This window comes from Gracilinanus agilis, chromosome 3 (assembly GCF_016433145.1).
Source record: "Gracilinanus agilis isolate LMUSP501 chromosome 3, AgileGrace, whole genome shotgun sequence".
In the NCBI taxonomy this organism is placed as follows: Eukaryota; Metazoa; Chordata; class Mammalia; order Didelphimorphia; family Didelphidae; genus Gracilinanus; species Gracilinanus agilis.
The window spans coordinates 208,759,535-208,787,450 of record NC_058132.1 but is presented as its reverse complement, the minus strand read 5'-3'; the positions used below and the strand labels follow the sequence as shown (position 1 = coordinate 208,787,450).

The following is a 27,916-nucleotide window of genomic DNA, read 5'->3' as shown; positions in this document are numbered from 1 at the left end:
AATGCACCCATGGCTCCCAGACTCTTAGATCTGGTTATAGTTCTTGGAGACTCAACGGAGAGATATTATTAATATCTTAATATTGAGACCCAGAAAGCCAATCCCCCTGCCCCCCCTGCCGCCCCCTCCATTTTACAACTGACTTGTTGTTTGACCTTGACCTGGGCGATTGACCGTTTTTTATGACAAGATAATACTAATGCTAGGAAAGTAAACTGGGGACACACTGCTTTGATCTAAAGCAGGGTGGTCTAAACTTGTCACTGGCCATCCCTCACGCCTAGAGCATGCTCCCTTTTCAGCTCTGTTTCACAGAGTTCAAACAGCACCTGTGGTGGGATGCCCTTTCTGATGGCCTCCCTGACCCCTCAACCTCTACCTGGATAATTCTTTCCTTCAGTTAATTTTTCTGTATTTAACTACCTTAAATTTATTTTCTCATTTATTCTGTATATTTCTATATATGTACATTTTTCTCCCTGATAGAATATAAACCCCCTGACAACAAAGCCCATTACATTGTTGTCTTTGTCTCAGCATCTAAAAAAAGTAATGATGGTAGGGGGAACTAGGTTTCTCAGTGGTGAGAGAGCCAAGCCTGAAGTCAAGAGAACCTGGGTTCAAATCTCACTTCAGACACGTCCTAACAGTGTGACTGAGCAAGTCACTTAACTCCAAGTGCCTAGTCCTTATTGTTCTGCCTTGGAATTTATTGATTCTAAGATAAAAGGTAAGGTTTAAAAAGAAAAGTAATGATGGTCAGTAATATTTATATAGTTGCAAAGTAATTTTATTTTTAGTTTATTTTAATTTATATAGTTGTAAAGCACCTTCACAAATATTACCTCATTTGAACCTCCCAATAAGCTGGAGAGGCAGATCCTATTACTATCCCATTTTAGAAAGGAGTGGGGGCACCTAGGTGGCTCAGTGGATCAAGAGCCAGGCCTAGAGACAAGAGGACCTGGGTTCAAATCTGGCCTCAGACATTTCGTAGTTGTATGACCCTGGGCAAGCCACTTAACCCTCATTGCCTAGCCTACATAGTATTGATTCTAAGACAGAAGGCAAGGGTAAGCAAGCAAGCAAGAAAGAAAGGAAGAAAAAAGGAAGGAAAGGAAAGGAAAAAGGAAAGGAATGGAAAGAAAAGGAAAGGAAAGGGAAGGGAATGGAAGGGAAGAGAATGGAAGGTAAGGGAAAGAGGGGAAGGAAAGGAAAGGGAAGAGAAGGAAAGGGAAGGGAAGGGAAAGAAGAAAAGGGAAGGGAAAACTGAGGCAAATACTGGTTGGTCTCACAATCTGTATGGCTGTAATTTGCAGCCAGGACTTCTTGACTTTATCCACTGTTCTACCTAGCTGCTTTAGGACCTTTAGGACTTCATATATGCTTATTGATTGACAGGTTATTTTTAACTTTTCATACTAAAATCCCAAACAATAGATAATGTATAGATTGGGAATGCATTGACTCTTTTCTTTTTTAGTTTATTTTTAGAGGCAAGATATTTACCTTTGTTAATTATGTTTGGCTCAGGTTAATGTTAAAATGAGTTTGTGTTCCCAGAGCAGATGCCAACTAAGCCAGAGTTCGATAACAAAGGTGCCGAGTGGCATTTGTGATGAAATATATCGGAGGAGGAAGACATCATGATGGATTAGAGTGAATAATCCGCCTATACATAATAGAGTTGTTTGCCAAAAAACAGAAAATACTCATAATCTTATACTTCTTTGAAAAGAAATGAGGGACAAAGGGATAGTCAGACAAGAGACTTCATTTGTCCCTTTGTTCTCTTGTCAGAACCAAGGTGGAGATTCGAGAGACGCCACATCCCTGGTCTGCCCCTTGGACCATGAGCTCTTACCTCTCTTGTGACCCCAGATGCTCAAGGAGCACAACACAGGCGTCTGGATCACAGAAGGGTGTAATGGCATGCCTGGGACATTTACTCATAAAACCAGAAAAGCCAATGGTGCCAGAAATAGGGGTTTTGGTTACTTCCACAGACAGGATACAGTTCTGGTGATTATTCATGTGATTCATCAAGGAGGGGGAAATAAGTTATCCACAAAAAACATCCTTCTTCTCTCTTCTTATGACTCATGAGATTTTCAGTATGACCCATGGAAAGCCCCAGGGTTCAGGCAGACTTTGGGGGTCCATATCAGGTCTTCAGCATCCATGGATCAAAGAGTATCTTTTGTCAGTCTTGCCTCCTGGGGCCAGCAGAGAAGAGGGCATCTTGGACTAGGTGGGACACCCTGTTTTGTAGAGGTGCTTCTTAGTAATACAGTCAGGGAGTAGGGTGGGCAAAGTGCTCTGACTCTCATTGGCTGGAGTTGACAGCTGGTAGATGGATATCATTCTTGCGTGGCGACTCACAGCATTGGGTCGCCAGATGTTCTGATTTTACACTTGCTGCCAGGCAAAGGAAGGCATACTGCTAATTCAGAAACTTGAGTACTTTGTGGTTTTGACAGGCAACTAATCTTTCTACACCTACTGATCCATAACCTTTGGGCTCACTGCTCCCTTCTCCTTTTGCATTGTCCCAATCCGCTCATGGTAAATTCTAGACACCAGCTGCCTCTATACTTAAAGACCATACAGGCTATTACAACAAAGTGCGAGGTGGGAGGGGCCACATTACTTTGTTGTCCTGGAATTTCAGAGTATCAGATTTTGCTGAAAATAAATGGGCCATCACCTGGAGCATGGGAATTCAGCAAGGCAATGAAATGTAGTAGATACACGGGTGCATTTGTAGTCAAGTCCTGGTTTTGAATTTTATCTTAAAAGCACATTAAATCCATGTCCCTGGGCAATTCACTTGAACAACACAGACTTGTGGAGAAAAATGGAAAGAATTTTTGTAGTTTGGAGATCTGACTGTCATTGCCTGTAAAATGACTTGGAGAGAGGTGAAGTAGAGGTGGAGGAGAGTGGAGATCAGGCCAGGAAATTTCTTCTACTCTTAGGATTCTACAAAGTGAAAATCCCCCTCAATGCTACCATTTCCTTACCTGTAAATTGAGGCTAAAATATTATAAAGTATGATGACTAGATGGGATTTTTAGTAGGAAAGAGGGATTCCTTCTCAACTGAGAGGTTCCATAGATTTACTTCTTAGTGAGAATCATAGTCCTGCTAAAGAAAATTGTCTAGCCATTCTTATAGAAAAAAAAAAAAACAGTGGAAAGAGAATGCCTGTAGCCCAGATCATGACATGTAGTTGGGCAGCAGGTGACTAAATTAATCCTTTAGTATCTAGAGGCAGGTGGGTGGTGCCACAGTGTATAGATTACTGGGTTTGGAGTCAGAAAAATCAGAGCTCATACCTAATCATAGCTACTTATTAGGTGTGAAACCCTGGGCAAGTCACTTAACCTCTGTCTTCCTCAGTTCACTCAACTGTAAAATGGGGATAATTTGAGCCTCTATCTCCTCAGGTTGTTATGAGCATCAAATAAGATAATATTTGTAAAGTATATAACAGTGCTGGGCATGTAGTAAGGGCTTACTGAATATCTGTTTCTTTTCTTTCTGTGAGAATGCCTATATTAAAAAAAATTGAGCTGCTCCTGCAATAAGAAACATCCCTGGATTTCCTATAGAAAGTGTCATTGGTCTAGAGCTGGATAAGACTTCAGCAGCCATATAGCTCAATTCCTTGATTTACAGATAAGGAAATTGAGGTTCAACAAAAGTTAGTGATTTGACCAAAGTGAGTCATATCAGAAGTGAGATTTGAACCCATGACCTCTGATTCTATTCCCACTGTATCTCTAGGATGTTTCCCAAATGTGATCCAGCCTGACCTTTGTCTCCTATTTCAATTCTGGGCAGAATCCCAATTGCAGGTGTCCTGAAGGCAATGAATGGATGCGTGGTAGGCATAGCCAGGTTGCAAAATAGAATATTATTTCTATGGCATATGTTACCAACAAGGATCATCAAAGATGCACACAACTAGACAAGGACATAGTAGTAAAAGGGCAAGATCACAGATGGACAGCATGACTGCCATATTGGTATTCCTGAAGTCTTAGAAGGACCAGGATGAGCCTCCATAGAAAGACAGGGGCAAGAATCATCCGGGAAGAAAAAATTACAGATGGGATGGAATTTGCATCAGTGGAAAGGACCTTAGTGGTGATGAGATCTCAAATCCAACAAAATATGAAGGAAAGTACAATGTGCATTTGCAATAGACTAAGGTGGCTTTGTGAATGGAGTGTTGGTCCTGGAGTCAGGAAGACCCCAGTGCACATCAGACGAATACTAGCTGGGTGACCTTGGGCAGATCACTTCACCTCTGTTTGCCTTAATCCGATAGAGGAGAAAATGGCAAACCACTCCAGTATCTTTTCCAAGAAAAGCCCATGAACAGTATGGTCTATGCAGTCATGAAGGATCAGATACTAATGAACGACTGACCAGCATCAAGAATTTGTTCAGGTATGACAAGGCTTAGGGAAGACAATCCAGCAGTTATTTTTCCCTAAAAGATTTTGGGGTCTTTGGATCAACCAAAGGGATCTACATAAAATGCCAGAATTAATCTGTTTGGAAAGCCACTGGATATGATACTATATGTGATACTTTTTTGATGTTTGATTTTTCCCCTCAGCTCTGAGGAACACACACGGGAAAGGAAGCTCCTTTGTTCCATCTCATATGTGTCCCTGATGAAATCAGTTCTGATTGTCAAACACACACTGGATATTAGAGTATCATCACTTTCCCCTTGGAATAGCCACAAACTTGTGGAATTTAGGAGCAGAGCTGCCACATGACTTAAAAAAAAATTCTAATAGTTTGGGAGGAAGGATGTGACTGGGGCGGCAGCTATTGTGGTCCAATGGATAGAGTACTGAGTCCAGAGTTAGGAAGACCTGAGTCCAAGCCTGGCCTAATCACTTACTAGCTACATGACTCTGGACAAGCCACTTAACCCTCTTTGCCTCAGTTTCCTTATCCGTAAAATGGGTTGGAGAAGGAAACGACAAACCGGTATCTCTGCCGGCAAAACCTTTTCTCCCATTCTCCACCAAGGGATCGTGAAGAATAGGATACAACTGAAAGTGATTAAACAATAACAGCAATGTGACTGGACAGATGATAGTTTGTCCCCTCCTCATTGTACCCTCTCTAACTTGTTGAATTTAAATCACCCAAGTTTAAATTCTTAGCTGGGTTAGTGATTATATCTCCTTTCAATAGTACCGATTGAAATTCATCTACCCTTTTCTGTCCCAGTTGACTCTTGTCTCTGACCTCCCATATGGACATCAGAAATCAGTTAATCCATATGCTGGCGGCCATTTTCTAGATCTCTTGACATTATGTAGATATTTAGAATCTATTTCTGATGACATTTTTCAAGCCGTTTCTTCTGTTCTATTCTTTTGGCAATACGCCGCAGTCTACTCATACACATGCTATACCTCACCACTGCCCTTTGGCTGACCAATAACTTGAATTCTTTCACAGTCTGGTATTTTAATTCTCATAGCCATTCACCATCACTAGAAAAATATGATTATTAAAAGAATTAAAATAATTTTAAATGAAATGTCTTTGTCTCAGGGAGAATTTTGGGGTCATTAAAAGCACCTCAATATTTATCAAATGCTATCTGGCTCTCCCTTCTCCTCTTATCCAGTTTGGGAGCCATTTTCCACTTTAAGTGTCTGCCATAGATCTATGTAGTGATAAACCAGCTCCATGGGTTATCCATCTAACTGTGTATCATAATCTGGGCAGTAGAAATTCTTCACTTACGTAATTTTTCCTGCCCAGATAGTTGGGCTGGACTCTTGACTGAAAATCATTTTGGTGAATATCTGGAAAACCTTACCATCTACTGAGAATCCGTCCTCCATTTGAACCTTGCACTGAACGTCCTTTTCGATAGTGGCAGACACCTTTGATGAACAAACATCTCTTCATTTCATACCTCATTTAATATTAAAAATCAGAAAGTTATTTAACAAACTTATCTATTTTGTTATTTCTATCAAGGAATAATATATAATTTTTTTTAAACCCTCACCTTTCATCTTAAAATCAATACTTTATATTGGTTCTAAGGCAGAAGAGTGGTAAGGGCTGGGCAATGGGGGTTAAGTGACTTGCCCAGGGTCACACAGCTGGCAAGTGTCTGAGATCAGATTTGAATCCAGGATCTCCCGTCTCTAGGTCTGGCTCTCAAACCACCTTGCCACCCAGCTGCCCCCAATAGTATCTGTGTGGAGAAGATAGCTTGTTGGAGGAGAGGACTTTTTAAGATAGAGTTTCACTCTCCTTCAAATACTTTTTAAGAGTTGGTATATCATAGATACCATAGGATTTTATATTCTTTCCACCTTCCAGGTGGCTGTATGACTGTAAAGATGAGATGTGCTGTAGAAAATAATTCAAAGAACCCTGCCCATTCCCTTTTCATACCTTCATCAAATATGTAAGGATACCATGGATATTTGCATAATATTCTTTGAAAATATTTTTTTTTTGTAGAGAAGGAAAAGTATCACCTTTCCATTGGTACTGATCAAGTGTGTGGTTTTCCCTGAATATTTGGTAACCTCAACCACTTTCCTATCTTTTGAGAACTGAACCTGACAGCCCTAAGAAATGCACTGATGTTCATAGATAGGGACCTCCTTCCTGGACACTCTGTCTCATCCAGCTTCCTCTTTTGATCCTTGTTTTCTTTATACATTCTAGCAGGGACTGTGATACTATAGTATGAGCATTGTGGTTCCCAATTGAATGAGAAAAGAGTTTGCTCTGGAAATTTTGAGATTGCTTTTCTCACCTGGACATCTCTGTGAAAAAGCTTTTATGAGGATAGCAGGATAGACTTCTTTATTCCAAAGCCCTTTGACTAAGAATCCTCTTGATGGTCATGTGCTAGTCTGAGGGAAACTCAATACATTTGAGGTACAATCTTTTAAATAAGTGTTGCGTATTTAGCATCCCATGGCATATCTGAAATAGCCCACTCTCTCATACTCTAGAGCAGTGATGGCCAACCTTTTAGAGGTGGCATGTCAAGCCCTGCCCCCTCCCCACCTCCCAGACCCAATGCTGTGCCCCTCCTCCCCAACAGAGATGGAGAGCTCCATGCCACCCCTACCCCCTTACCCCAGACAGGGGAGGGAGGAAGCACTCCCTTTGGGTTACTAGGCAGAGGGGTGGGTGATGAGAGGCAAGTGTAGAGATGCTGAGGGGAGTGGCCCCAGCACTCCATTCTCCTCCAGCTCTACCCCCTGTGAGCCACCCCCCTTAACTCTTATGTGCTCCCATGGGGCTGCTGGGCAGAGGAGTGGGGGATGTGAAAAAATGTCATCAAGTATGGTGGAGAGGGGGAGGAGCAGCTCCACCAGAGTCCCTCTGCCTTTCTAGTAATGAACTTTAGGGGTGGGGGCTAGGGAGAGAGGGTGGCCCATGTGTCTGCAGAGAGTGCTCTGCATGCCATCTTTGCCACCTGGGCTATAGGTTTGCCATCACTGCCCTAGAGGTTCACTGGGAATAAAATAAAAAAAGTCAGCCATCAGGGTTCTATTTTATTCACCTAGCACAGGGCTATTTCTAAGGCTGACTTAAAGATAATAATTCTTTTTTATAGGACAACGTAGAACTCATTGAAAAAACACTGGAGAAATGTGGGGAATGACTCTTCCTCTCCCCACCTTGCCTCTCTTCTTTAAGAGTGGCCTGTGTTTTTGCTTATAAGGATCATAGTTCATATTGGATGGGACTCTATGGTAATTGACAGGAAGGAGTAATAGTAAATAGAGGTATAGTCATGGGAAAAAAATTACTTTTCTCCTCCAACTCTTCCTTTGCTCAGTGAGCTCTGGCCGCTTCTTCCATATAGCTGTGAATTGAATGTAAAAGAATATATATTTCTTTCTCCCAACAAGCCTAAATCCCAGTTCCCATTATCACCCACTTCCCTCTTGCCCACACAGGTAAAAAAGCAATAAAATGAAAATATTTATCACCATGCTCCTGGTTTAAGTGATTCACCCTCACCTCTTCCCAGAATCTATCTTGAATGAGCCTCACCCTACTGATTATTCTTTTCCCATATCCCTTCTTCACTGTGACATTTAATTTATGATGTTTTACATTTGTCAATACATAACTTAGTAATCATGCTCAGATCATTTAATCACTGCATATTTTATCTGCCTGAAATATATTGGGAATTCACTGAAGTTAAGGATTTCGTTGTGTATTTTAAAATTGATTTGAGGGAATTTTGTGTCTCCTGAATAGTGTTTCACATAGAGCTCAGTACCCCACGGATAGTCAATAATATCCGCTCACTACTTGTCTAATTGTTCATCTTCATTAGATAGGTGAACCCCTGCTTCTAAAGCTAGCTTAATTTTTTTATGCTGTCTCTCCCTCATATTTATTATTATTTTTTTTATTTTAATTTAATTTATTAATTTGTAACATTTCTCCATGGTTATAGGATTCATGTTCTATCCTCCCACCCCCTCCCATAGCTCACACACAATTCTGCTGCTTTTCCCTCATATTTCAAATGGCTTCAGCGATACCTACATACAAAGTAGCATTTCAAGAATCACATTTTATCTATGTTGTATCATTTTGTGCGGGCTCTTTTAGAGAAGAGAGAATTCTTGAAATAATGAACTTTGGGGCTAAAAGGGGATTGAGTTCTCGAAGGATGGGTCAGAGACATTCTTCACTGAATAGTCAGCTAGTCTGTATCACGTTGATTTCCTCAGGATATGAATCAGAGAAGAAAAACTAGAACCTTGTCCCGGAGAGAGGAGAGAAGAAAGGGAGAGGATTTTTCACTGGTAAGGAAGGCAGTTTACACACTTGTCCTTTTCACAGTGAGTCATTCACTCTGATACATTTCACAGCAATGTCTATGAGTTTCCCGGGCTGACATTTGAAGTGTCAGCCAAATAAGGGAAAGGGAAGAAAGGGATCACTCTTATTCCACCTTCTTACCATTCATAGAATTCTAGAAGCTGGAAGGGCCCTTGAGAAAATCACTCCATTCACTCTCCTGCCTTTAGGCAGGACCTTATCTAAAATCGTCCCAGACAGGAGGTTAGCCACTCACTCCTGGTGTTTTCTCACCAGTGAACCTTCTGCATCCTCGTCCCCCAGCAGCCTGTCCTGGTGTCGTCTCCTTGGCTGGGACGCTGATCCCTGCGCTCCGGCTTATTCTGCCTCGATGCACGCGGAGCCCGTTCCTCTCCCTTGTCTCCTTTTTGGCTTACAGCTCTCAGAGGACATCTCCTATAACCTCCTCCTTTTACAAATGAGAATCGTTCCTGTTTTTTGTTTTTTTAAACCCTTACCTTCCATCTTGGAGTCAATCCTGTGTATTGACTCTAAGGCAGAAGAGTGGTAAGGGTAGGCAATGGGGGTCAAGTGACTTGCCCAGGGGCACACAGCTGGGAAGTGTCTGAGGCCAGATTTGAACCTAGGATCTCTAGGCCTGGCTCTCAATCCACTGAGCTACCCAGCTGCCCCCAAGATCGTTCCTGTTGTTTAGTCGTGCCCAAAGCTTTGGGACCTTGGGGACTGCTGTCCGTTGGGTTTTCCTGGCAAAGATACTGGTGTGGTTGGCTGTTTCCTTCTCCAGATGGATTAAGGCAGAGTTTAAGTGACTTGTCCAGGGTCACACAGCTAGGAAGTGTTTAAGGTCAGATATCAGAGCCAGGGCTCTCTCCGCTTTGCCACCAAACCATTCTACAGGGACGTCCACAGCATATAAATGCCTTACAATTTTGTCTCCTTTCTTATCCATGATCCGTTTTATCATTCGATCTTCACAAGGACTCTAGGAAGGAGGGGTTATTACTGTTCTCATTTTATAGGTGAGGAAACAGAGCAAACAAAGACTGAGTGAACTGCTCAGGATCACCCAGCTAGTAAGTATCTGGGGTCAGATCTGAACTCAGGTCTTCCCCACTCCAGGCCCAATGCTCTATCTGTTGTATCAACTAACCACCTCCTATAAAGGAGATTACTGAAGCCCAGAGAGGTGACTTGTCCAAGGTCACACTGGCAGTTTTGTGCAGAACCAGATTTAAACTTAGGTCTTATGACTATAAGTTTAGCATTTCAAGCCCAGCACTATTTCCACTGTATTGTACCACCCTTTGGGAAGACCTGAGTCTTTCTCAAAATGAGCTTTAAGTATTTGACCAGAGTTAAGTTACCCTCATTAAATGGCCCTAACTCTTTAAAAATGACATCCTTTTGGGGACAGCAGGGTGGCTCAGTGGTTTGAGAGCTAGACCTAGAGATAGAAGGTCCTGGGTTCAAATCTAGCCTCAGATACTTCCCAGCTATGTGACCCTGGGCAAGTCACTTCATCCCCATTGCCTAGCCCAGTGATTCCCAAAGTGGGCACCACCGCCCCCTGGTAGGTTCTGCAGCCATCCAGGCGGGGTGGTGATGGCCACAGGTGCATTTGGGGGTGGTGAATAACTGTAACGGGGAAGTGATAGTATGTGACAGGGAGCTAAGTAATATTTTTTCTGGAAAGGGGGCTACAGTACGCCAAAAAAGTTTGGGAATCACTGGGCTAGTCGTTACTGCTCTTCTGTCTTGGAGCCAAAACGTAGTATTGATTCTAAGACAGAAAGTAAGGGTTTAAAATAAATGACATCTTTTTGATAATTTTTGTGAATGTCATCTGAGTCCACAACTACTTTGTCTTATAAAATATAGGGTCTTAAATATAAAACCGTAGTCTAATAATAGGTGGGTTACAAAACACCCCACCATAAGATCCGAATGCATTTCCCCTCTTAGATAACATACTTCCATAAATATCTATACAGCAGCTTAGGTTTTAAAATAATTATAAAATGTGATAGTTTCATAGGATTAGTCTTTTCCATCCTCTTATATATTACCGCCCTCCTCCTACGCGCTCATCTAGCCACAGCGGTCTGTTTGCTGTGCCACACATACAAAGCATCTCCTATCTCTGGGCTTTTGCCCATGTCCACTCTCTCCTCCCCTCCAGCTCTTGGAACCCCTAATTACCTTCAAGACTCAGCTCCAGCATCACCTTTTACCTGAGTCCTTTCCAGATCTCCCCCCAAATCACCTTCTATTCATTTTGGATGCTACACCCACACAACTGAAAGATAGGAAGCACAGTGGCACAATGGATAGAGGCCTGGGCCTGGAGTCAGAAAGACCTGAGTTCAAATCTGATCTCAGACCTTTGCCAACTGGGTGGCCCTGGACAAGTCACTTAACCCCATTTGCTTCAGTTTCCTCATCTGTTTTTTTGTTTTTTGTTTTTAATTTTTTAAACCCCTACCTCCTGTTTTGGAATTAATACTGTGTATTGGTTCCAAGGCAGAAGAATGGTAAGGGCTAGGCAATGGGGATTAAGTGACTTGCCCAGGGTCACACAGCTAGGAAGTGTCTGAGGCTAGATTTGAACCCAGGACCTCCTGTCTCTAGGCCTAACTCTCAATTCTCTGAGCCACCCAGCTGCTCCTAGTTTCTTCATCTGTTAAATGAGTTGGAGAAGAAAATGGTGAACTATCCCAATAGTTCTGCCAAGAAACCCCCAAATAGGGTCATGAAGAGTCACATATGGACTGAAAAATGACTGAACAACTTCAACATATACATATAAATACCACATATATTTAAATCTACACATCCATGTATACATATGTACACACACATAAACATACGAACACACATTGATTCTCCCATTAGAATAGTAACTCTTTAAGGACAAGAACTGTTTTACTTTGGTCCTTGTATTCCCAGGGTTTAGTATATGTCTGTCACATAAAGAATTGTTCTGGGGCAGCTGGGTGGTTCGGTGGATTGAAAGCCAGGCCTAGAGACGGGAAGTCCTGGGTTCAAATCCAGCCTCAGACACTTCCTAGCTGTGTGACCCTGGGCAAGTCACTTAATCCCCATTGCCTAGCCCTTACCATTCTTCTGCCTTGGAACCAATACTCAGTATTGATTCCAAGATGAAAGGTAAGGGTTTAAAAAATAAATAAATAAAATAAACAAATAAAAAGCTTGAAAAGGTACAGCTGGGTAGCTCAATGAATTGAGAGTGAGGCCCAGAGATGGGAGGTCCTGGGTTCAAATCTGACCTTAGATACTTTCTGGCTGTGTGAACCTGGACAAGTCACTTAACCCCCATTGCCTACCTCTTACTATTCTTCTGCCTTGGAAACAATAAAAAGCGTTGATTCTAAGATGGAAGGTAAAGGTTACAAAAAAAAAAAAAAAAAAAAAAAAAAAAAAAAGACTTGTTGACTGATTAATTAATCCCAGAATAACTGTGTTGGAAGGAGCCTGAGGGGTCATCGCCTGATTCAACTTCTTCATTTCATTGCTCTTATTTCCTTTTGACCTTCACCTTCCACTTTTTTTTTTTATGAGCTTTGTGTTCTTCCTTAGCCCTCTAGTGTGTTTGGAGGTTCTCTGGGTGTGGCTCGGACCCTATGAATTACTTACTAAGGAGCTCTCCCTTGCCAGGAAAAGTTCACGCCATGCCTGTGCCTTGGCTCGTGCTCAGGATGAGAATCTCGTTCTACCTGGCACTTGTGAGCCTCGCTGCTCCGACAGAGCAGCACCACAGTTATAGGACCAAAATATCGCACGCATTCCCTGTTCCGCCGGAGGTCTCAAACTTCTGTTTCCCCATACATAGCCTGGCTAAGGTAGGGCCTTAAGTAAACAGAAGAGCATGAACTCCTACTTTGTCCCCCAGTCCTCCCCTCCCCTAAGATCCAGGAACACAGAGATCCATTCTTGACCTTGCCAGTTACTTTCTTTTTGGCCTTTGGCAAGTCCCCTAAATTCTCTAAGCTCGTTTTTATTGTCTCCAAAATGGGGTTAAAATAATGTTCATTTCCTGACAATCTAAAATGAATTAAACAAAACAGCAGGATGAGAAGTCATCACAGCTATTAGCTGGTATTTAGTCTTTAGAAGCAAAATAGGATTGGATTCTAAAAAGGTAACTTTAGATGTGTAATTTTTCCCCCTAGTAATCTTTACTTTCTTTTGTAGTAAGAACTCTAAGACAGAAGGGCAGAGTTGAGGGGTTCTCTTGGGCTAGGCAATCAGAGTTATATGACTTGCCCAAGGTTACACGATTAGGAAGTGTCTGAGGCTAGACTGTGCTACCTAGATAACAGAATTTTTGCATGAACAGTCTGAGAGGGGGAGACTATGGGTGACCCTATTTGGGGGCTTAATTCTTTATATTAGAAAAAAAGAGATTGTTATTTTTTTCCTGACAAATGCCAGGAATTCTTCAATTCTATTTTTCCTATGCCCTAAATGAACTTTTCATTGTGGTCAGTTGGAATGCCTAAATGGAATCATCAATTTGAAGATGTTCTAATAGGCAATGATTTGTTTAATGCTGGTGCCATAAATCTAACAGAGAAATCTAAAGCTAAATGTCTCTAAGAGTTATGAAATCAGCTAAACCAGGCTACTGGAATATGTGAGCAATCTGCTACTTGCTCTTTAATCTGAGACAGAAGGTATTTCAAAAGAGAGCAGAAAAAAAGACAGTAGGAGATTGCTGAGTCATTGTTGGGTACTAGAGAGAAAAGGAAATTGTACTCATCTATAAAATGGGACCAGTGATATTTTGGGTTCCAATGATGCCTGGCTAAGAGTTCCTAACACACCAGATTTGAATTATGACTTTAATTGCATGATGATAATTATAGGCTCATTAGATCATTGATTAAGAGTTAACTTGAAGGGACTAAATGGATCATCAAATTCAGTGTTCCCCTTTCAAAGATGGGGAGGCATCATAGAGGATAAGTGACCCAGTGGATGATTATGATATCATTATTATTATTATTATTAACAACAGTTCTTATTTTTATAGTGCTTTCCTTACTGCAATGAGGAGTGATGCCATCCATTTCATTTACTTCACTAAGTGGTATCTTCTTGGGATTGCATAATATGGGCACAAAATGAATAAATAAATCAGTAAATAAATCAAGAGCTGGTAGTTATCTGCAAGCTTACCTTACGCTATTACAACAGTTCCAATTCATCCTATTCAAACAAGTTGTTGACTCTGAAAAATGAGAAACAGATAAAGGCAAAGACACTGACTTTGATTTTCTCTCTTTCATAGAGAACTTTAATATAAAGTAGTTTCTATAATGGTAATGTGAAACGAACCTAGAAAATATCTTATCAAATAGATGCATAATCTCTCTTTTCCAAGCCAAGAAACACAACAGCCAAAGGCAGCATTGCTTGCTTTAGAGTATAAGTTTATTTGCAGAACATCATGGGAGAATAGGTTGGAAGATAATAAATAGTATTATTTCACAAAACCACAAAAGGCAATGGAGGAAAAAAATAAGCCAGCAGAAACCTGGCTTGATACTTAACCAAAAATAGAACTTCCCCAAAGGCAAATGCTTTGGGGCAAAATTGTGAGTTGAACAATAAAGGGAGCTTGAGTTAGACCAAATAGAACAGCTTTGCCAACATTTTCACTTTATGGTTGTTGAATCAGCATCAGTAACAGCTTATACTTAACCACCTCAATATGGGCCAAATGAAGGAGTGGAAATGACACTTGAGAAGAAAAGTGAAGCATGGCTAGGGCCAAACCAGGCACCCACAGAAGAAATCCTTGCTGGAGGTAGCATACTTTTGAAAGCCTTAAGGGATCAGTTTCATGGAATTAAGGATGCTGAAAGAATAAGGAAAAAAAATAATGTGGTTTCATTAACAACAACAACAAAAAGCAACTGAGAATGCATCAAAAACTGCCGAGCCCTCTATCAGTTTTTTATATCTAGGAAAATCTCTGTGCCAGTGGTCTATATATGCATCAAAGCTATCTTGATCTCCCACTAGATTGTAAACTTTTTTCTTTTTAAACCCTTACTTTTGGCTAGGCAAACAAGTTTAAGTGACTTTCCCAGGGGCACATAGAGAAGAAGTGTCTGAAATTAAATTTGAACTCAGGTCCTCCCAATCTCAGGCCTGGCACTCAATTCACTGTGCTAACACAGCTACTCTAATTGCTTCCTGAGAGCAAGGATTGCTTTCTTTTTGACTTTCTGTCTCCAGTACCTGAAAGGCAGTAGAGTATGGTAGATAGTGACGTGGTTTTGGAATCAAGAAGACTACCTTCCACACATGCTAGCTTTGTGACCCTTAGTAAGATACTCAACTTCCCAGAGCTCTCTGGCAACTCTCTAAGAATATAAATTATAGGGTGTAACAGAATCATGGATATTACATAGGTACAACAAGGTAGCACAAAGTGGAGAGAATGCCAGACCTAAAGTCTAGAGCAGTGGTTCCCAAACTTTTTTGGCCTACTGCCCCCTTTCCAAAAAAAAATATTACTTAGCACCCCCTGTCACATACTATCACCACCCCCTTACAGTTATTCATCGCCCCCAAATACACCTATGGCCATCACTGCCTTCCTGGATCGCTGCAGCACCCACCAGGGGGCAGTGACACCCACTTTGGGAATCACCGGTCTAGAGGATCTGGGTTCAAATTTGGTCTCAGACACATCTTAACTATATGACCCTGGGCAAGTTACTTAACTCTATTTGCCTTTCCTTCTGTCTTAGAGAATTAGTAAAACAGAAGGTAAGAGTTATTAAAAAAGACTATGATGTTGTTGTAAATTTGGATAAGTAGGAAGAATTTCCATATCAAGAGTTCTCCATACTGATGAAATCTTAGACTCATGGAGAAAAAAAAATCCTCAGTACCTGTCATAGTACCTGGCCCATAACAGGAACTAAATAAATGCTTGTGAAATTGAATTGAATTGATGAAATAGGGCTTTCCTATAGAAAATGAGGTTCTCCAAAGTTTCTTTTTATGGATGACATCATGCTGTATGCATGAAGATAAAGAATACCACAAAGCAAATTTTCTTAATCCTTTCAGGGTCACAAACACTGTTGGCAATTTGGTGAAGCCTATAGAACCCTAAGTATTTTATTATTTAAATATAATTAATATATTCAATGTGTGAATAAAATATATTTCACTGGATTACAAAGAAAGTCAATTATATTGAAATACAGTTATCAGGGTATTAAAAAAAACAAGCTTAAGGACCTAAGGTTAAGAACCCATGTTATAACACCCCCTCTCCCCCCCGGTGATATAAGGAAAATTACTTAACAATTAACAAAGAAAAACCCAAGTGGATGAAAAATGCCTATTGATTATGAGATACAGCTGAGTGAGCTTCTTGTGAAATTAGTCTATCAATATGTATGTCTAAATCTAGAACTGAAGGTCATCAATGATGTTGGCCCAAAACTGAAAAGGAGGAGAATGGGCTGGATCATATATAGACAATTGTACAGTGCTTTCAATCATTCCAGACTATACCTTGTCCTAAAAACAACGAAAGCCTCTATATTTTAACAAGTGTATGCTGCTGGTAATGCTATGTGACACTGGGTACATCTGACCATATTAAACCATAGATCTGCACCATTGGAGGTAATGCCCTCATCCAGCCCAGATCTGCCCAAGTATAGAAGAATCCACATCTATCTGTAGGCAGTGTATGTAGTTCAGGGGTTAGAGTTCTGGCCGCTGAGCCATGAAGTCCTCCTTCTGACATCTAATGCTTGACCCTGCTTAAGGTTAAGTGTCTGAGGCAACTCTCTAAGGCTGGAAGTTGCAGGGAAGACATCTGCTTGGATTAGTAGAAGGAGTTGCCACACATGGGAGTTATCTAATACAGTGAAATCACAATTTTAGCCTCTCTCCTATATATTCTTATGCTTTATTCTTAAAAAAAAAAAAGAGTCAATAGACCTAGGGTCCTGTCATATTCCTTTTTATTTATTCTTGCTAGAAAGGATATGTTGGAATTCCCTAGAAGGCAGGATTGTCTCCTCCTGATTCATTCCGTAGAGCACTGGCAAAGAACCCTGATGGGCAAAGTATTTAACAGAGTAAAAAGGGTTTTTTGATCATAAGAATTAAATATTCTTAAAAGTGTTTTGATCTTCTGGTTTGATAGGACTTTTCAGAGTACCTGTTGAGAGGGCTCTCATGGCCATTCATAGTGAATCAGCACTGGAGTGCCAAGGTGGTGAATAAGCATTCTTAGGAGGACTCCAGTGGAGTTCTGAAAAGGAAGAGCAAATGTGCCAGGCTGACCTTCTTCAGTGTGACCTGTTATCTGAAGCAAGGGTCCGCCAGGGCTGTGCCTAGAAGGTTTCCTCCAATTCAACAAACATTATTTAATACTACTATGTTCCGGGCACTAAGGTAGCCACCGGGGAAACAAAGACAATAATGACGATGACAATGATGATGATGATGATAGCATTTTAAGGGTTTCAGAGCACTTTACAAGTATTATCTCATTTGATCCTCACAATAACCCTGGGAAAGTAAGTGTCATTATTAGGCACCTTAGGTGGTAGCAGATAGAGCACTGTGTGAAGAGTCTGGAAGACCCACATTCAAATCTATTCTCAGACATTTACTAGCTGTGTGATCCTGGGCAAATCTGTGTACCTTAATTTCTTCAAATGCAAAAATTATTAAAATTGTATTATTATAATGAATATTTATTAATATAATAATATAGAATTAGATGTTATATATAATTATGTATATTATAGGATAGGTTATTTAATATAATAATGTAATATATTTATTAAATGACATTTAATAATTTAATAGAATAAGCACATTATCATGATATAATATCCAATAATATATTAACATAATATATCATCCAATAATATAATTATTCATAATTTATAATTTATTCATCATCTTCCTTAACATATACGTATATATTTGTTCACAAACATTTATTAATATATGTATATATTTATTCATTAGCATTCATTAATAAATAAATAATTGTTATTTAAGATAATTCTCTAATAACAGAATCTACCTCACAGAGTTATTATGAGGATGAAGTAAGATAATTGTAAAGCACTTAGCATATAGGTATAAACTATAAACATAAAAGACAGTAGGTATTTTATATATGTATATATATATATGTATTTTAGATGTGTATATATAAATATATAAATGTTTCCCCCTTTCCTTATCTTCATCTGCAGTTGAGGAAAGTGAGGCAGACAAAGGTTAAGTGACTTGCCCAAGGTCATAAAGCTAGTTAGAATATGAAAATCATAATAGTCCCTGCCTTTGAGGAGCTCACATGCTTTAGAGCTGGGGTCGGCAACGTATGGCCCTCATATCTGGCTCTTTTGAGGGCCAGATATGGCTCTTTCTGCAGGAGCCATAAAGTCAATTTTTTTTCAGGCACTGTTACAGGAGTGTGCACTGTGAGCACTGTACGGCTCTCACGAAATTACATTTTAAAAAATGTGGTGTTTATGGTTCTCACGGCCAAAAAGGTTGCCGACCCCTGCTTTAGAGAGTTAGGGAAGAGATGAGAAAATTACATATGTATAATTAAGACTATACAAAGTAAAAATGAGTAAAAAACAAAGTGATTTCCTTGGAGAATACTAACACATGGAGTGGATCCAGAAAGAGACCTGTAGGTGGTGGCCCCTGTCTGTGCTTTGAAGTGAGCCAAGGACCTGACACCCTAGACGTGTCATTCCACACATTTTATTTTAAGGTCTTATAGTTTACAGACTGAGTTCCTTATGATATTATGAGACAAGTTGTGAAAGTCAAATTATTTCTATTTTCAGGAAACTCTGGGCTCAGAAAGATGAAATGATTTGCCCAAATCGTACAGCTAGTAGATGTTTTGAGGCAGGATTTGAACCTTGGAGTCTCCTGACTTGAAATCCAATACTCTTTGACACAGCAACTCCATGCTGTAAGTGACCTAGAGAAGAGGTCCTATGCTGGATATTTTCACCTAATCCCAATCCAACCCCAAGTGCACATTCCTGGCCTGCCTGGTGCTCAGCTTAATATGCTCTCAGGATCTTGATATTTCATTTCTGACCTTGGAGAAGTCTGTCAAGCTATTTTCTTCCATAACGACGACTAGGTCCCCAGCTTCCTCCCCATCTCAACATAAAGGAATCTTAGCCTTTTTGCCCCCCTCACTCTTACCTCCCCAAGGTACAGTGTCCATCCTATCCCCAAAGAGTCTGCTTCAATTGCTTTGAAGTTTGATTTTATATTTCACTTTTAGAATCTTTCCATTTGTTGAGAGGTTAAATTAGTCTCCTTTTCTCTCTTCTTATAAGGAAGGGGGAAAAAAAAACCATCTCAGCCACCTCATTGTTAAATACAGGCATACATGAATAGGCACACATATCACACACACACACACACACACACACACACACATACACACACACACACACACACACACACACACACACCAAAACAAAAAACCTGCGTAAGAACAAAGGGAAAACAATTAGAAATGTCTCTGCTTCTAGGGGAACAGTAAACTGTAGTAGGTCTGCTTTGACAGCTTTTTGGAGAATTCTAAGGAAGTTACACCCACTTCATTCATGATAATCGGCTGTTTAACACAGAGGAACTCCATATTATGAATGAAGGGGAGCATGTTTTGGCTTGTAGAATAACTTATAAATAAAATGTTGTAAATCTGGATTAATTCTAGAGTGGGAAATCCATTGGGATAAGCGTCTTTTCAAATTGAATGAAGGAATATTACATTCAGATGATCCAGGTCCTAGCTCCAATCTTAGTTCTTCTCCCAAAACAGAAAAACAAAATTTTCATGTCTTTCTGTGGATACCTAATTCATCATTGCCACTAAAGCTGGAAAAAAACCTGAGGTACTAATGAAGATTTTGCCCCATCTTTGGATCCTGTAGCCTGGAGAAAAATCCACTTCCTGTTAGGAAGTCTGCCAGACTTTGCTCAGTTGTCTTGGGATGAGAATGAGCATGTTCAGATGGGTGAGGAGCTTCCATAGGGAAGACGACACCTCCTTTTCTCCATCTCTGAAGAAGACCAGTTGTAGCAAGAGGAATTTATGCCAGACGTAGTGTAGAACTTCCTGGCAAAAAGGATGATCAGGAAGGATTGTTGTATGGTGGAGAGAACATTGCCTAGTGCCATGAGTTCAGAGCCTACTTCTAATGCTTACTACCTCTGTGACTTGGGCAAATCTCTTCTACCTTTTAGACCTGAGTCTCCTTATCTGAAAAAATAAAAGGTTTAGACCAAATGGCTTCTGAGATCCCTCCTCACTCCAGATCCATTTTCTTAATAAAAGAGATAGACATTTCTTCCTGAGAGTGACTATAACATTCTCTTCCCCTGGAGCTTTTAAAGAAAAGAATTTAAGAAATGGATGGATACCTCTTAGACCGGGTCCTTTAGAGCTGTAACTCTCTGATCCAATGACCTCCTAGAATGCTCCTCTGCCAAGACAAGGGACTGGACCAGGAGACTTCTTAAGGCCCTCTAGAATTCAGTGAGTCATTTCTTATCCTAACTATGCTGAGGAGTTGAACTGCCTAGAGCTTTGAGAAAGTTCATTCAGTTCACTTGTTTCCTAATTTCTCTTTGCCCTGGTGGCAGGCTCACTTGCTGCTTTTGGCTAAGGTTGGAGAGGCTGAAATCCCATGAGAAAGGGAAAGAAGAACGTTGGGGGAGGGAGGAGGGCAGAAGCTCAAGGCCAGCATTCCCCAGGCTCACTACACACTATCCAAGTGGGCTGTGACTCATCTGTGATTTTTAGCCCCAAATGCAATCTTTAGCTAACCACAGCCCCAAATGCGTTGCCTCACTTTTTTTTCCTAGTGGCACAGTCTTCTGAGATTTGGGGGAGTACAGAGTTTTATTAGTGTTCTTTCAGCAATCTAATTTAATGGTAGCCACTCCTAGGAGAGTTGAGTCATTCTTAAAGCTTTACAGAATTCAACTAACACTCGTCTTTCTCTCTTCTCCCCCCCCCCCCCTTTTTTTTTTTTTTTTTTTTTTTTTTTTGGTCCTGTGTGATTCTTTTCCCCTGCAGATCTCTCTTTGGAAATGATTGAGAAGAACTGGTGAATTGGACTTCTTGGCATCTGCTCTTTACATGTGAGTACAATCCTGGTTTCTACTATGCTGTCTGATGTCACTCAGGGGTATCTCCCCCAGGTTTCAAGCAGAAAACTGTTTTGTTTGACCTTCAAAGTATAATCCCTTCCCTCTCTAAGAGTCTACCAAACTGGAGATACTTGCATTACTTTTGAAATTCATCTTTGGGGATATTTTAGGGTATTTTCTCTATTTCTTCCTCCTCAACCCCAAGGTGTCTAAGTAGATGAATTCCTCTCTGTGCTGAGGATTCTAGCAGCTGTGTGGTATTTGCTCTTCTAGGGCATTTGAATAAGTTGATATTTCAGTGTCTGCTTAGCATATGGAGTTATTGTTTTGTAGCACTTTACAGATGGCAGAGCACCATGGTAGCTTGTTATCCCCATTTTCTATCTGGGGAAGTAGAGGCAGAAGAGAGAGACAAGAGACTTTGTTGATTCATAAATGATTAAAGGTGGAAGGGTCCTTGGAGGTCATCTCATCTAACTCCCTCATTTTATGGATGAGAACAATGAGGCCCAGAGAAGGGAAGTGATTTAGCCATAGTCACAGAGGTAATAAGTAGCAGAGCTCTAGTGCTAAAAATGTAGATTCCTATTCTGAGGTTCTTGCCACCATACCATGCTATGACTCAAGTAGGATATAGCTAGGACAAGGATTCTTCTAAAGGATTTGCCTTTATGCCTCTTCATCCACTATAATATGCCACCAAAATGTACCATCCCCTCTACCAGTCCCTGGAAAGATAGTATAATCCTTTGTTGAACTCTTCCTTTTGGTCCCCTCATTCCTTTCTGTACCACAAAATGATTAAATGCTGGGTACTTTGGCTATTTTAGTGTATTTCAATGTGTGTCCTTCAAAAGCAGGCCCCTGAGTCATTTTCCTGATATTTGTTTTTTAATCAAATGGAGCCATCATATTGCTTTGATCCATGTAACTCAGACACGATATGTGTTTTTTGCATGAGTTTGTGTGTTTTTACACAAGAGGTCAGCTCTTCACTGCTCATATCACTCTGCCACTTTGAAATTGAAATGTAGAGATGTGGTTTTCCCAGATCAACTAGCATGTAAGTGATGTAGGTAGAGGGTCAAGAACTCACTCATAATTACATTGGATTTTGGCAAGACCCTTTGAGGTCACATAAAACAGGGGGGATGTTTCAGAAGATTATTCTAAGGAATAAAATGAGGGGGAAGAAGAAGGGACATAGGAAATACTTGGCTTAAAGGGAGAATGTTCTAGAGCAGTGATTCCCAAAGTGGGCGCCACCACCCCCTGGTGGGTGCTGCAGTGATCCAGGAAGGAGGTGATGGCCACAGGTGCATTTATCTTTCCTATTAATTGCTATTACATTTTTTAAAAATTTAATTTCCAGGGGCACTAAGTAATTTTTTTCTGGAAAGGGGGCAGTAGGCCAAAAAAGTTTGGGAACCAGTGCTCTAGAGCAACATGGTGTAGATGGAAAGACCCTGTGTGTGTGTGTGTGTGTGTGTGTGTGTGTGTGTGTGTGTGTGTGAATCTAGAGTTTTTAATTGTACTTTTGTTATTATGTGGCTATTGGTAGTGATAACAAAAACAATTAGTATGTACATTGTCTTTTAAGGTTTACAAAATACTTTTTTTTCCTTACAAGAGAATGTAGTACAAATATTATTTTCCCCATCTTACAGACAATAAAGGAAACTGAGGCTCAGTGAGATTGTTAAATGTTAAATACATGTCGAATATGTATTTCATATTAAATATGCCTTCATTTTCCTCATAGGAAGAGGAGTCATTTCTTTATAAAACTTGATTTTTATAAATCACTACAAATTATTTTAAAACTCCTGTGCTTAGGCACATACCAGAAAAATCAATAAATATTTGTTGAATTTGAAAGTTTGGGGGATTAATAATTTAAGAAACTAACACAAAAAAGTGGGCTTATATAGTTAGAGTCCAGCTTCATGAATGGTGTCCCAAATCTCCTTGTTTACCACAGTTATTTGCCCACATCTAATTAGTAAGTGTTGAAGGCAAGATTTGAATCCAGATCTTATGATTAGAAGTTGATTCCTTTCTACCATAAAATAGTGTGTGTTAACCCTTCAAAGAGCAAGTCATGATATTTTCAACAGGCCTCAGTCTTCCAGTCTACAGTATGGGGATAATAATACCTATTCCTCCTTAACTTCATAGAGATGTGTAAGGGCAATGAGATAGTAGATATTAAAGCACTTTGAGCCAATGGAAAACACAAAATACTTTTATAAGGAGGAAATATTATGTCTTAATTAATTGTTGTGTTGTTACTTTTTTCCAAATCCATTTATTTAATTATTTAATTAAGGAATTTTCCCCCTATGGTCACATGATTCATATTCTTTCCTTCTCCTTTTCCTACCCTCCTCCCAAAGCTGATGAGCAATTCCACTGGGTTATACACGTATCATTGTTCAAAACCTATTTCCATATTATTAATATTTGCAACACAATGATCAATTAAAGTCAACATCCCCAATCATATCCCCATAGAACCATGTGATCAAGGAAATATTTTTTCTTCTGTGTTTCTACTCCCACAGTTCTTTCTCTGGATGTGGATAACAATCTTTCTCCTAAGTTCCTCTGTATTGTCCTGGGTCATTGCATTGCTGCTATGACAGAAGTCTATTACATTCGATTTTACCACAGTGTATCAGTTTCTGTGTATAATGTTCTCCTGGTTCTGCTCCTTTTGTTCTGCATCAGTTCCTGGGGGTCTTTCCAGTTCACATGAAATTCCTCCAGTTCATTATTCATTTCATGTGCTTTTATTTCTTTAAGGATTATTGAAATCCCTGCTGTAATTTGAAGATAAATGGGAGTCCTATAGTCACTACTATGCCTGTGCACATATAGGACAGTGTTTGGATTCATGTGGGAAGTCCTACTATTTCTGAAGCTAGGTTTGTGCTAGGTGCTGGAGGCATGAAGACATGTCAGATTAAGTCAAGAAGCCTTTATTAAATGCTGACTCTATACTAGGCATTGTGCTAAAAGAAAAAATAAAATGGCTATTTCCTCAAGGAGTTTTTTTCCTACTGAAGCTGTGGAATGGGGAAATGCTTATAAGTGAATCTATTCCTATTCACACTATCTTGCCTATAGGATTCTTATGGAAATCCTTCTACATTTGTATTGACATAGAAGAGGCATCCTCAATAAGCTCTCTTACATTAGAAGATTACTTGGAAAGGTCTTATTTTTCCTTTACTTTTACTGTTTAACAAAAAGTCTCCTCTTACTCAAAAGCTTTGCTTTTAGAAATTTTCAATTATAATAAATAGATGAGTGGTATGGCGTGAGAGGAATTCAAAAGGGGAAATAATTTTGAGGCCGGAAGAATTGACAAGGCTTGGGTGGGGAAATAGATGTCTCCTGTGTGGTTGGAACTCAGAAATACAATACGAAAGCTAAAAACCTAGACCTACTTACTAAAAATGCATTTTTAAACATTTTTTTCCATCTTGTAGATTATGTCTGGAGGTAGGAACTTTCCAGAAAACATACATTGTAAACTCAAAGAACCTGGGTTTGGGAATTTTTGTTTGTTTGTTTTGGCCATATGCAAAAATCAACTGACCTTGGAGATATATTAAACATATTGAAAAGCAAAGAAGTGACATTTGGTTAAAACTCATATTGGTAAATGCCAACAGGCTTTAGAGGGGGCTTTCTCCTATTAGAATGTAATTTTCTAGAAGGCAGGGGCTATTTCCTTTTAGTCTTTGTATCCTAAGAAACACAACCACCAAGAGACAATGTGAAATTGTAGATAAGAACATTGACCATAGTTCATCTCTGACCTCTGACATGCTGTCTTTGGGACACTGGAGAAGTCTCCTTTGGCTTAGGCCCCTCTGTGATCCTAGTATAAAAGATGCCTACCTAAAATGATAAAAGGAGGTTTTCCCTTCTAGGAGTTCCCCCTTCTATTGAATTATAGATACAGTCCCCATTCCGTACTTTTTAGAGACACATGATGTAGCCTATAGGCTAGAAGGTCAGTCTTAGAGTCACGACTATCTGGCTTCAAGTTCTCCTATGATACATAATGAGCTGTGTGATCCTGGGCTACTTACTTAACTTCTGAATGATCTAAGCAACATTCTAAGCATATGTGTTATACACCTATTGCTGATCTTCATTGGCAGAGAAATTTTCCACACTGGGACATCCCCCAAAGGACACAATCATAGATATAGATTAAAAAAAATCCAGTATCTAGCATGATGCTTGCCCAGAATGGGTGTTTAATAAATGTCTGTTGAGTTGAAGATGGCTTCCTCTTCAAATAAATAGCTCTGTAGCCTAAGATACATTGACATAAGAATTATAAGAATAGGCAAGCTCAGCAACCATAAATTTTTAAAAAAATTATGAAAGGAACTAGCATGAGGACAGATAATTTTCAGTCAGTAATTAAAAAAATTAATTTGCATTTGGTTTTAGAAATATATCGGCCTTCTTTTATATTTTGATTTGAAGGCAAGGACCATGTTAAATTGTCTTCATTTTCCTCATGAGAGAAGATTCATTTCCTTACAAAATTTAACTTCTGTAAATCCCTGTAGATTGTTTTGAATTCCCCCATGCTTAGGCACATACCAGAAACTCAGTAAATATTTGTTGAACTTGAATGTCCTTGGAATTAATACTTTAAAAACAAACACAAAATAGTGGGCCCATATGGTACAAGTTCTATCTTCATAAGTAATGTTCAAACTCTCCTTGCTCACCCTGAAATCTTTACTGGTTATATGATCACTTTAAATAACTAAAGCCCAGAATTGTTATTGCACACTCAGTACCTCTCAACCAAATGCCATGACTAAAGAAGGCCTTTCCCAATTCCTTCTGTTGCCTGCATCCCCCTGCCCACTCTACCTGTTTCTTTGCTTTGTATTTACTTTGCTTATAATTTGAATTTACTTATTATTGTACATATTGTTTCCAATAGGATGCAAGCTCCTTGAGGACAGGGACAGTTTCATTTTTTTAAAGCCCTTACCTTCTATCTTAGGAGTGATACTAAATATTGATGCTAAGGCAGAAGAGCCACAAGGACTAGGCATTGAAGATGAAGTGACTTGCCTCAGGTCACACAGCTAGGAAATATCTGAGGACAGATTTGAACCCAGGACCTCCTGTTTCCAGGCTTGGTTCTCTATTCACTGAGCCACCTAGCTGCCCCTTGACAGTTTATTTTTATCTTTATATCACTAGCACCCAGCATCATATCTGACACAAATGCTTGTTAGACGAATACATAAAATGAATGAAGACTAGTCCACACTGGGACTAGTATTGTTGTCTGTGTCTTCTTTAGGACAAGAAACTTGGGGGCTGGGGACGTGTGAGGGTGGTAGTCTCTTCTGGTTTCAATATGTACTAACTATATACTTAATTTAACAGAATAAATGAGAGTACCAATAAGAATCTAGGAGGGATAATCATCTCCAGATAATCTAGAGTTGACAAAACAAGAAATCTGACGAACTCCAGTCAACAATAAGCAGGACTAATCTGTGCTAACATATAAAGCTCTAGATGGACCCTTAAAGTTATTGGTGGGGGATAAAGGAGATCTCAGTTTCAAAACAGGTAAGAAAAATTGAGTTTAAGGTCTGCTTGGAGAGGGAAAAAACTACTGAGGCTTCTCTAATGTCAAGATGTCAAGATCATACTTTGCCTATGGCATAGATACTAGTTCAATGGAAGAGGGGACTATTTAGCTGGATAATTATGGGCCTCCATGACCAATTTAAGAGTATTCCAAGTTAAGATCTCCATGCCGGGGTAAGTACTATACTCAGTGATGCTGGCCGCTGGGTAGATTTCTTTTTCTTTCTATTTTTAGCCCTCTCTCCCTTAAGTGTTAGTAAAGTCCTTTTCAGAAACACAGCCTTTGTTTATTGGTATACTGTGTGGAAGAGAGGGATGGGGATTGGAGAGGATAGGCAACATTCACACTAAGGCTAGGAGAATCCAGGAAAGTTGGAGTATTCTAGACACTAGATGGTGAACTCTTGGACAGGAGGGAATATGACCTATTTACATCATCTGATCTCCCATAGCAACTCAGTCAACAAGAATTTATTAAGCACTTGCCATGTGCCAGGAACTGTCCTGAGAAAGAGACAAGGAAGGGACAAGGAAAGGCAAAAATGTAGTCCTTCCCTCAAGAAGTTTATATTCTAATATTAAAGACAGAACATGTGAACAGTTGAGTACTCTCAAGATGTATACAGTGTAAATGGAAAGGTAATCTTAGAGAGAAGGTAATGCATCCTGCAGAAGGGAAGATGAGAGCTGAGTTTGGAAAGAGGCCAAGGAAATTAGAAAGTGGAGGCGAGGAGAAAGAACATTCCAGGATTAGGGGATAGCCAGTATTGAGAGATAGCAAAGGAGAGAAAGTAGATCAGCATAGTTGGATTGTAGAGTTCACAGATGGGAGTAAAGTTTAAGAAAACTTGGAGAGGGAGGCCAACTAGGTGGCTCAGTGGATTAAGAGCCAGACCTAGAGATGGGAGGTCCTGGGTTCAAATGTGACATCAGACACGTCTTAGCTATCTGATCCTGGGCAAGTCACTTAGCCTCTGTTGCCTAGCCCTTACAACACAGTATTCTAAGGTAAGGACTTTAAAAAAAAGAAGAAAAAGAAGACTGGAAAGGCAGGAAGAGTCCAGGTTGTAAAAGGCTTTAAATGCTAAACAGTATTTTATATTTGATTCTGGGGGTCATAGGGAGTCACTAGAATTTGTTGAGTAGGGTGGTGTCAGACTCATATTTTAGGAAAATCCCTTTAGTGGCTAAATGG

The 27,916-nt window shown here is 39.9% G+C and overlaps 1 long non-coding RNA gene across 3 annotated transcripts in view; it reads left to right on the top strand.

Annotated features, from left to right (window-relative positions):
• Positions 1 to 27,916, top strand: part of LOC123242123 — a 200,977-nt gene that overhangs the window by 141,578 nt on the left and 31,483 nt on the right. For all 3 annotated transcript variants that reach the window (XR_006505803.1, XR_006505802.1, XR_006505804.1), the window contains one exon: positions 21,002 to 21,066. This is a non-coding gene — a long non-coding RNA (uncharacterized LOC123242123). The remainder of the gene's footprint in view (positions 1 to 21,001; positions 21,067 to 27,916) is intronic.